This window comes from Mus caroli, unplaced genomic scaffold (assembly GCF_978045245.1).
Source record: "Mus caroli unplaced genomic scaffold, Mus_caroli_1 scaffold_3, whole genome shotgun sequence".
Lineage (NCBI taxonomy): Eukaryota > Metazoa > Chordata > Mammalia > Rodentia > Muridae > Mus > Mus caroli.
In genome coordinates this window covers 46,467,152-46,479,464 of record NW_028227258.1, presented here as the reverse complement: position 1 = coordinate 46,479,464, position 12,313 = coordinate 46,467,152, and positions in this window count along the sequence as shown.

The window sequence follows — 12,313 nt, the reverse complement described above, 5'->3', positions numbered from 1 at the left end:
TATGAAAGTACTTTTATAATGCATTAGGGCTTGTGTTTGATTTGTTTTATTTAAATTGCAACTTAGCCTGAAACTCTTCTTGGATTTTCTTCATAGCCAGTGCCATTTCTATCAGACTTATACTAATCTAGTTTATTTATCTTTCCCCATTGCCATGGAATATCCACCAGGAAGTATCCTACTACTACTGTCTGTTCCCTGATGTCCTTCAACATGTAGACTGTTTCCTGGCTGATAATTGTAAAAACTTTCTGGGACTTAGAAGTCTATTTTCAAAATTATAAGTGAGCATGTTTTATGTCAGAAAAAGGCAGGGGATATATTGGGCATTTACTTCTTATTTACATTTCCTTGCTGTCCACAAAACAAAAAACTGTTTTTTCAATAGGAATCATGAGAAACATGTGTTTTAATCACAAAATAGAATCAAATAATTTCAATTATCAAAAAGTAAACATGTCTATTTCATTTAAAAATTTCATAAAACAAAGCTTCTCTTAAAATCTTTACTCATGTTGTTTTCTTTCATCATATCTTTAAGTAATGAATTCTTTTGAATTCAATGTTTTGCATTTTCATAGGTTTTCAAATGATGTTTTCATGAATTTTGTATATTAATTTACTTATTTATTTAATTCTTTGACAATTTCAAGCCTTTTTAGATGACCAAGGAGTCTCATAATAAACTATAGCCTCAAGCAGAGTTGATATTTCCTTTTCTACTTTATATGTAAGCTAAAAAAAAGTTATTAAATTATTAGGCCACATTGCCTCTTTTGCATTTGAAGACCATTGTACCTATCCTTTTTTCCAAAGTTTTCCTTTTTGTTTCTATTTTACATAGATCTTTTAAAGTATAATTTGTATTATTCTTTAAGAGTTTCAAACCATTTTGATCATATGTATCCCAATCTCTCCCTTACATTCACCTTCCATTGGGATCCTTGTTTGTGGGTGTTGCTGTTGCTGTATAGGTGGAGTAGAAGTGGTATAACTAATAATACACTCAATATGGCCACCAAATTACTCATTAAATATTATAATTCACAGTGGCCTACAAAAATACATCAAGGGAAAAAAGACAATATTATATTTTCACTCACAAGAGCTTAGTTATTATGGAATATTCAAGCTAAATTAGCTTCCATGTTGCCTTACTTTTTAATTCCCAAGACAAAGTACCATGGCCAGGGCAACTTATAGAAGAATGTATTTAATAATGGTTTACAGTTTCAAAAGGTTAGAGTTCATGGCCATCATGGAATATGGCAGGAAGACAGGCATGTTGTTGAAAGAGTAGCTGAGAGTTTACATCTGATCTACCCGAAGGAGGCAGAGAACGAGAGTGAGAGTGAGAGTGAGAGAGAGAGAGAGAGAGAGAGAGAGAGAGAGAGAGAGAGAGAGAGAAGGAGAGAGAGAGAATTTGGACTGGCATAGACTTTTTAAAACCTTAAAGCCCAATCCCAAAGATATACCCTTACAATAACGTCATACTTTCAAACCCTTCCTAAACAGGTCCACCAACTGGAGAAGAAACATTCAAATATATAAATCTGCTTGGTCCATTATTATTCACATCACTCTAAATGTGAAGAGATTCATGGATACCTTTTAAAACTATTCCATTATTCTGATAATGATCTATGTTTAAATTTCCCCACCTTTCTTTCTGCAGTCTCCAGATAAAAGTCAGACAGAAGAATTAAGACAGACTTATTAGTAAATAATTTAAAAATATATTTTGTACTTCTTTTCTTGGATGAGGCCTCATGAGCTGGGCTCTATAAATCCTCAAAGCATGTTGCATATTTGTGTAAAATAAAACTGAAGTGTATATTGATTTGTTGGAAAAAATTTGGCCATTTCGTAGGAACATTCCAAATTTCCCACAAGATTTTGCTCTTAGGAAATCAAGCCACTGTGACCATGAGCCATGCTATTGTTGTTTTAACTGACCCAGTTTTTCTGTGGAGGCATGGCTTCATCACATAATAAAAACAGATAACTCTCTTTGTCATTTAAACACACATTTAAAAATAAAATTGTAATATGCAATGGATTAATGCATAGTCAGAACTTAAATGGTAGGATGTGAGACATGTTTTAAATAAAAGTACTTATTGAGACAAGATGATTGTGAAAATCTGGTATAAATTCTACAAGTCTTCAATTAATACAAAATTGTAGTTATAGTTTGAGTTTTCTTTATTGTTGCTCTCTTTCTTTTTATTTTCAGGGTAGTTTGGTTTGCTTGTTTGGTTTTTGTTGTTGTGTGTTTTTTGGCTTGGTAAGCAAGCATTGTATTTCTGAGCTATCCTTAGTCTTACTTTGGAGCGAGGAGCTTGCAATGCCAGGTTCCAGTTAAGCTTGAAGTCACAGTCCACTTCTTTGTACAATGAGTGCTGGAATTAAAGACATATACCACCCATCCCATTAAAGGCACAATTTTCCACTGTCTTCCTTGGTTAGTTACTTTTATACTGTGCATGAATAACTGGCAGGAGGCAAATAAAGGTAGGGATAGTTTATTTTTGGTTACAGTTTGAGGGCCCAGGAAGCTGTTATGAAAATCAGATTTAATATTTTGTTATCTTTCTGATGCTTCTTTCTATTAGTACTTTGTATTTATTCTTTTACTCTTGCTTCACATATACTTAATATATTTCTTCAATCAAAACCCAAAGTATATTTATCATTGTCCACACAGTGCAAGGTGTTTTGTTTCAATGCTATAGTGACAGCTAAATTTCCTTGCAATCGGTGATAATACACTCTACCATGGATGAGCATTTAAAGGCATAGTGTGTTCTAATGGGAAACCCCAGGTTGATATTTTCCTTTATGTATATATGGTGTCATCTTTCTTTGGTGAGAGGAGTCCACTACATGTGTATAGAGTTGTCTCCTCACTGTAGTTGGCTACACCACTTTGGCTCCTAGCAGGTCACAGATGAGCACCCATCCAGGAGCAATCTAGATTTGCAAATGAAACACACACACACACACACACACACACACACACACACAAGATAATTTCAGACATGCTGTGACTAGCTCAAAGACTGTATGCTCCTAATCCTTCCCATTATCCAAGGCCCAATCAAGGAAGTGGACAGTGACTACTTACCCAAATTCTTACATAGTTTCTTGGCCTTTTCTCTTGCAGCTCTTACATCTCATCCTTCTCCCCCTAGTCACAGTGATTATCCATATTCCTTTCTCCTAGTTCCTAGCCTGTGCAAATCTAAAGGTCCTGCCCAAGTCTATCTGACCAGCCAATGGCTTTTGGTTCTTTATTGATTGATCAAAACCCAGTTGAGGACAAGAACCTTCAGCTTGGACATGCAGATTCTTAATTTTGGAAGTCAGATTAATTCAGAACATTGGAACCAATTCCAACAACTGTGGAATAGAAAATATATTAAATACCTGACAGTAAGCAGTCTGTTATGGCAGATGTATAGTCCTTGCTACAGCTATGCTATGGGTAATGAGACTTATATCTGAAGCTCAGCTATTTTCCTGAAAAGAACTCCTCATAGAAAGGACAAATTACAATAAGAAAAAGACATACAGACGATGTCTTCTGCATGTGACTCTGACTAGACAGGAAAGGGGAAGAAAAGAGGAGCCTGAGCTGTTGGTTTGTTTTTTCTTACAGTTGGAACAACACAGAGGAAACAGAGAATACAAGTTAGATTTGTGTTAAAGAACAAACTCTTGGAACCAGTGGGAAATATCAAACAGGGAGGAAGGCATAAACAATGTAGAAATGATAAAACATACTTCTTATTTCTGACCTTTAATACACAGAAAGGAAAGTCCTGTGGCTCAGCATTGCAGACAGACAAGGCCTTAAGCACTGCACAGTAAGGAAAACTATGGTAATTAAGGAATATTGTCTTTCAAACAGCTTGAATTAGAGATTTTAAAACACAGAGTACAAGAACCCCTCAAATCCTGGCTCATGGGGATGTTGGGCAAAGGGGCAAATGAGATCAATTTGCTTGTCAGTAAAGGAAAGAAGCAAATGTAACTCTGCAGTGAAGTCTCCATCATCTAAGAAGACATGAGGAAACCAGTCCCTGTTGAACATATGAGAGCCATGAATGACATTTAGTAACCATAAGTTGACACCCCCATAGATGTTAGAGCCAAGAAGACAACAAAGGAAGTCTTGCGGATACTTAGAGAATTGCATATCTGAGAGGTAGGATTTTGATATGTGGGTCACTGGCTCAGTAAAACTGTGTTTGCAAGAGAGTTAAGAAAGAACGTATTTCTTAAAGTTAAGAAAGTTGATTCAGCAGAGCACTTAGGACTAGTATTGGGCTGTAATGGCTTTGCTAAATTTCATGATGGGAAAACCACTTCTCTCTTCTCTCTCTCTCTCTCTCTCTCTCTCTCTCTCTCTCTCTCTCTCTCTCTCTCTCTCACACACACACACACACACACACAGTTAAAATTAAATCAAGATCAGTAAAGAAATTTAAACAAACCTATAACCCCTAATGAAATAGAGGCAGGAATTAAGATTCTCACAACAAGAAAAATGGCTTTAGCACAAAATTCTACCAATCTTTCAAAGAAGGGTTAACACCAATACTCTTCAAAATGTTTCACAAAGTAGAAATATAAGAAACATTGCCCAATTTATTTATGAGGCCATTATTACCCTGATACCCAAACTACATAAAGACCCAACAATCTTGGAGGATTACAGACCAATTTCCTTTATGAATATAGGTTTAAAAAATATCAATAAAATACTTGTAAACTGAAACTAAGAACACATCAAAGAGATCATCCACCATGATAAAGTAGGCTTCATCTCAGAGAAGCAGGGATGGTTCATATATATAAACCAATAAATGTAACCCGCCACACAGATTAAAGATAAAATGCACATGTTCATCTCATTAGTTCCAGGAAGATCCTGTGAGAAAACCCAATACTTCTTCATAATAAAAGTCCCTGGAGATACAAGGGACATACCTTAGCATAATAAAGTTAACACTTTATGACTTACAGTAAACACATAGCCAATATAAACCTAAGTGGAGAGAAACCCAAAATATTTCGACTAAAATTAGGAACAAGGCAAGGTTGTCCACTCTCTCCATTTCTATTCAATATAGAAGTTGAAGTGTTAGCTAGATCAATATTACAACTGAAGGAGATCAACGTGATAGAAATAGAAAAACGAACTCAAATTATCATTATTTGTAAAAGATATGATCTTATACATCAAAGACTGTAAAAACTTTGCCTTGCAACTTTTACAGCTGAAAAACACCATTACTAAGATAGCAGGATACAAAATAAACACACAAAAATCAGTTACCTTCCTATGTAAAAATAACAAATGGTCTGAGAAAGAAATCAGGGAAACAATACTACTCAGAATATCCTCAAAAATTCTGGGGTATCTCTAACCAATCAAGTAAGGTATGCTCAAGTAAATTAGCTTTAAACCCTCTATACATATGCTGCTATCTGTCTGACAACTGCGGTTATGAATAGAGTAAGGGACTAGTGGGGAGAGAAGGTTTTCATTAGGAAGTAGAAATAGATTAGATGAAAGGGAGGATTAAATGGAGAGGGGAAAAGATGAACACTCAGTGAACACTGAAAGGAACAGCTAAATATAAGGGCCATCTGAGAGGACATAGAATAACCTAAGTTGAAACATCATGATAATTATCTATCTATCTATCTATCTATCTATCTATCTATCTATCTATGAATGAAATCAACAAATAATGGACAGACAAGGCCCCAATTAGACATCTTTTGCCACAAACAAAACCTCCGGTGCCAGGAATGAGATACCAATTGAGTTATTGGCCACAGAGACCTAATGTAAAACGCCAAGCAACTCAGTCTATTGTCAAAGTCATTGGATGCCTTCCACAAAATGAGAGCAAGGCCCTATTGCTGAAAGTAATATAATACACAGATATATCATTGAATCTGAAGAGGTTGAGCTGGTACCTACCTAGAGCCTGCACCCCCTACTTCCTTGTGCTCATGATAGTGGAAGCTATCCTTCATTCTACCAGAGGAGAAATGCAAACAAGCAAATCCTTTGACCCACAAGTTTGAGTTGCCTACAGGATATGCTGCTACAATAGTGACATAAAATTTGTGGACTTCCCCAGCCGGAGGACAGTGAACTGCCCTGCAGGGAGCACCATCTTGGCTCCGGGACTCCGCCGAACTTAGTCTGTACAGGTTAGAGTGAGGACCACAGAGGCAGACAGCTTCTGGGATCCGGGACTCCGCCGAACTTAGTCTGTACAGGTTAGAGTGAGGACCACAGAGGCAGACAGCTTCTGGGACAGGCGGGAGCCACAGAGCCGCTGAGGCAGCACCCTTTTGGGGCCGCAGACATCCAGCACCCTCCCAGCTGGAAGACAGTGATCTGCCCTGCACAGGAGCCCTCTGCCTCAGGAGCAGGGAGCACACCTTGGATCCAGGACTCCACTGAACTTAGGAAGTTAGTCTGCACAGCTGAGAGTGTGCACCACAGAAGCCTACAGCTTCTGTGACCTGCCAAAGCAACACAGCATCTGGGAAAGGTCCTGTTTTCTGCCTTCTTCTTCGGCCAGGAGGAGGTCCAAACGCCAGATATCTGTACACCTTCCCTTTAAGAGGAAAGCTTGTCAGCAGGGAGTGCTCTAACCACTGAAACTCAGAGGAGAGAGCCTGTCTCCCAGGTCTGCTGACAGACGATACTCAGAATCACCAGAAGAACAACCTCTGAACAGAGACAACTATAACAACTCCAGAGATTACCAGATGGCGAGAGGTAAACGTAAGAATCCTACTAACAGAAACCAAGACCACTCACCATCATCAGGACCCAGCACTCCCACTTCCCCCAGTCCAGGGCACCCCAACACACCTGAAAAGCTAGACCTGGATTTAAAAGCATATCTCATGATGATGGTAGAGGACATCAAGAAGGACTTTAAAGAACTACAGGAGAAAATGGCTAAAGAGTTACAAGTCCTTAAAGAAAAACAGGAAAACACAACCAAACAGGTAGAAGTCCTTAAAGAGAAACAGGAAAACACATCCAATCAGATGATGGAAATGAACAAAACCATACTAGACTTAAAAAGGGAAGTAGACACAATAAAGAAAACCCAAAATGAGGCAACACTGGAGATAGAAACCCTAGGAAAGAAATCTGGAACCATAGATGCAAGCATCAGCAACAGAATACAAGAGATGGAAGAGAGAATCTCAGGTGCAGAAGATTCCATAGAGAACATGGGCACAACAATCAAGGAAAATGTAAAATGCAAAAAGATCCTAACTCAAAACATCCAGGAAATACAGGACACAATGAGAAGACCAAACCTACGGATAATAGGAGTGGATGAGAATGAAGATTTTCAACTCAAAGGACCAGCAAACATCTTCAACAAAATTATAGAAGAAAACTTCCCAAATCTAAAGAAAGAGATGCCCATGAACATACAAGAAGCCTACAGAACTCCAAGTAGGCTGGACCAGAAAAGAAATACCTCCCGACACATAATAATCAGAACAACAAATGCACTAAATAAAGATAGAATACTAAAAGCAGTAAGAGAAAAAGGCCAAGTAACATATAAAGGCAAGCCTATCAGAATTACACCAGATTTTTCACCAGAGACTATGAAAGCCAGAAGATCCTGGACAGATGTTATACAGACACTAAAAGAACACAAATTCCAGCCCAGGCTACTATACCCAGCCAAACTCTCAATTAACATAGATGGAGAAACCAAAGTATTCCACGACAAAACCAAATTCACACATTATCTCTCCACGAATCCAGCCCTTCAAAGGATAATAACAGAAAAAAACCAATACAAGGACGGGAACCACGCCCTAGAAACAACAAGAAGGTAATCCCTCAACAAACCTAAAAGAAGACAGCCACAAGAACAGAATGCCAACTTTAACAACAAAAATAACAGGAAACAACAATTACTTTTCCTTAATATCTCTTAATATCAATGGACTCAACTCCCCGATAAAAAGACATAGACTAACTAACTGGCTACACAAACAAGACCCAACATTTTGCTGCTTGCAGGAAACTCATCTCAGAGAAAAAGATAGACACTACCTCAGAATGAAAGGCTGGAAAACAATTTTCCAAGCAAATGGTATGAAGAAACAAGCTGGAGTAGCCATTCTAATATCTGATAAGATTGACTTCCAACCGGAAGTCATCAAAAAAGACAGGGAGGGGCACTTCATACTCATCAAAGGTAAAATCCTCCAAGAGGAACTATCAATCCTGAATATCTATGCTCCAAATACAAAGGCAGCCTCATTCATTAAAGAAACTTTAGTAAATCTCAAAGCACACATTGCACCTCATACAATAATAGTGGGAGACTTCAACACACCACTTTCACCAATGGACAGATCATGGAAACAGAAACTAAACAGGGACACAGTGAAACTAACAGAAGTTATGGATCAAATGGATCTGGCAGATATCTACAGAACATTTTACCCTAAAACAAAAGGATACACCTTCTTCTCAGCACCTCATGGTACCTTCTCCAAAATTGACCACGTAATTGGACACAAAACAGGACTCAACAGATATAAAAATATTGAAATTGTCCCATGCATCCTATCAGATCACCATGGACTAAGGCTGATCTTCAATAACAAAATAAATAATAGAAAGCCAACATTCACATGGAAACTGAACAACACTCTTCTCAATGATACCTTGGTCAAGGAAGGAATAAAGAAAGAAATCAAGGACTTTTTAGAGTTCAATGAAAATGAAGCCACAACATACCCAAACTTATGGGACGCAATGAAAGCATTTCTAAGAGGAAAACTCATAGCTCTGAGTGCCTCCAAAAAGAAACTAGAAAGAGCACACATTAGCAGCTTGACAACACACCTAAAAGCACTAGAACAAAAGGAAGCAAATTCACCCAAGAGGAGTAGACGGCAGGAAATAATCAAACTCAGGAGCGAAATCAACCAAGTGGAAACAATAAGAACTATTCAAAGAATCAACCAATCAAGTAGCTGGTTCTTTGAGAAAATCAACAAGATAGATAAACCCTTAGCCAGACTCACTAGAGGGCACAGGGAAAGCATTCTAATTAACAAAATCAGAAATGAAAAAGGAGACATAACAACAGATCCTGAAGACATCCAAAACACCATCAGATCCTTCTACCAAAGGCTATACTCAACAAAACTGGAGAACCTGGATGAAATGGAGAAGTTCCTAGACAGATACCAGGTACCAAAGTTGAACCAAGATCAGGTTAATGATCTAAACAGCCCTATATCCCCCAAAGAAATAGAAGCAGTCATTAATAGTCTCCCAACCAAAAAAAGCCCAGGACCAGATGGGTTTAGTGCAGAGTTCTATCAGACCTTCAAAGAAGATCTAATCCCAGTTCTTCACAAACTATTCCACAAAATAGAAACAGAAGGTACTCTACCCAACTCATTCTATGAAGCCACAATTACTCTGATACCTAAACCACAAAAAGACCCAACAAAGATAGAAAACATCAGACCGATATCCCTTATGAATATTGATGCAAAAATACTCAATAAAGTTCTTGCTAACCGAATCCAAGAACACATCAAAACAATCATCCATCCTGACCAAGTAGGTTTCATCCCAGGGATGCAGGGATGGTTCAATATACGGAAATCCATCAATGTAATCCAGTATATAAACAAACTCAAAGACAAAAACCACATGGTCATCTCGTTAGATGCGGAAAAAGCATTTGACAAGATCCAACACCCATTCATGATAAAAGCCTTGGAAAGATCAGGAATTCAAGGCCCATACCTAAACATGATAAAAGCAATCTACAGCAAACCGGTAGCCAACATCAAAGTAAATGGTGAGAAACTTGAAGCAATCCCTCTAAAATCAGGGACTAGACAAGGCTGTCCACTTTCTCCATACCTATTCAACATAGTACTTGAAGTCCTAGCCAGAGCAATTCGACAACAAAAGGAGATCAAAGGGATACAAATTGGAAAAGATGAAGTCAAAATATCACTTTTTGCAGATGATATGATAGTATATATAAGTGACCCTAAAAATTCCACCAGAGGACTCCTAAGCCTGATAAACAGTTTCGGTGAAGTAGCTGGATATAAAATTAACTCAAACAAATCAATGGCCTTTCTCTACACAAAGAATAAACAGGCTGAGAAAGAAATTAGGGAAACAACACCCTTCTCAATAGTCACAAATAATATAAAATATCTTGGCGTGAGTCTAAGGAAGTGAAAGATCTGTATAATAAGAATTTCAAGTCTCTGAAGAAAGAAATTCTAGAAGATCTCAGAAGATGGAAAGATCTTCCATGCTCATGGATTGGCAGGATCAACATTTTAAAAATGGCTATCTTGCCAAAAGCAATCTACAGAATCAATGCAATCCCCATCAAAATTCCAACTCAATTCTTCAACGAATTAGAAAGTGCAATCTGCAAATTCATCTGGAATAACAAAAAACCTAGGAGAGCAAAAACTCTTCTCAAGGATAAAAGAACCTCTGGTGGAATCACCATGCCATACCTAAAGCTTTACTACAGAGCAATTGTGATAAAAACTGCGTGGTACTGGTATAGTGACAGACAAATAGACCAATGGAATAGAATTGAAGACCCAGAAATGAACCCACACACCTATGGTCACTTGATCTTCGACAAGGGAGCTAAAACCATCCAGTGGAAGAAAGACAGCATTTTCAACAAATGGTGCTGGCACAACTGGTTGTTATCATGTAGAAGAATGCGAATCGATCCATTCCTATCTCCCTGTACTAAGGTCAAGTCTAAGTGGATCAAGGAACTTCACATAAAATCAGAGACACTGAAACTTATAGAGGAGAAAGTGGGGAAAAGCCTTGAAGACATGGGCACAGGGGAAAAATTCTTGAATAGAACAGCAATGGCTTGTGCTGTAAGATCGAGAATTGACAAGTGGGACCTCATGAAACTGCAAAGCTTCTGTAAGGCAAAAGACACCATCAATAAGACAAAAAAACCACCAACAGATTGGGAAAGGATCTTTACCTATCCTGAATCAGATAAGGGTCTAATATCCAATATATATAAGGAACTCAAGAAGGTGGACTCCAGAAAGTCAAATAACCCCATTAAAAAATGGGACTCAGAATTGAACAAAGAATTCTCACCTGAAGAATACCAAATGGCAGAGAAGCACCTGAAAAAATGTTCAACATCCTTAATCATCAGGGAAATGCAAATCAAAACAACCCTGAGATTCCACCTCACACCAGTCAGAATGGCTAAGTTCAAAAATTCAGGTGACAGCAGATGCTGGTGGGGATGTGGAGAAAGAGGAACACTCCTCCATTGTTGGTGGGATTGCAAGCTTGTACAACCACTCTGGAAATCATTCTGGCGGTTCCTCAGAAAATTGGACATAGTACTACCGGAGGATCCAGCAATACCTCTTCTGGGCATATATCCAGAAGATGTCCCAACCGGTAAGAAGGACACATGCTCCACTATGTTCATAGCAGCCCTATTTATAATAGCCAGAAGCTGGAAAGAACCCAGATGTCCCTCAACAGAGGAATGGATACAGAAATTATGGTACATTTACACAATGGAGTACTACTCAGCTATTAAAAAGAATGAATTTATGAAATTCCTAGCCAAATGGATGGACCTGGAGGGCATCATCTTGAGTGAGGTAACACAATCACAAAGGAACTCATACAATATGTATTCACTGATAAGTGGATATTAGCCCAAAACTTAGGATACCCAAGATATAAGATACAATTTGCTAAACGCATGAAACTCAAGAAGAATGAAGACCAAAATGTGGACACTGTGCCCCTTCTTAGAATTGGGAACAAAACACCCATGGAAGGAGTTACAGAGACAAAGTTTGGAGCTGTGATGAAAGGATGGACCATCTAGAGACTGCCGTATCCAGGGATCCATCCCATAATCAGCTTCTAAACGCTGATACCATTGCATACACTAGCAAGATTTTACTGAAAGGACCCAAAGATAGCTCTCTCTTGTGAGACTATGCAGGGGCCTAGCAAACACAGGAGTGGATGCTCAGTCAGCTATTGGATGGATCACAGGGCCCCCAATGGAGGAGCTAGAGAAAGTACCCAAGGAGCTAAAGGAATCTGCAACCCTATAGTTGGAACAACATGATGAACTAACCAGTACCCCGGAGTTCTTGTCTCTAGCTGCATATGTATCAAAAGATGGCCTAGTCGGCCATCACTGGAAAGAGAGGCCCATTGGACTTGCAA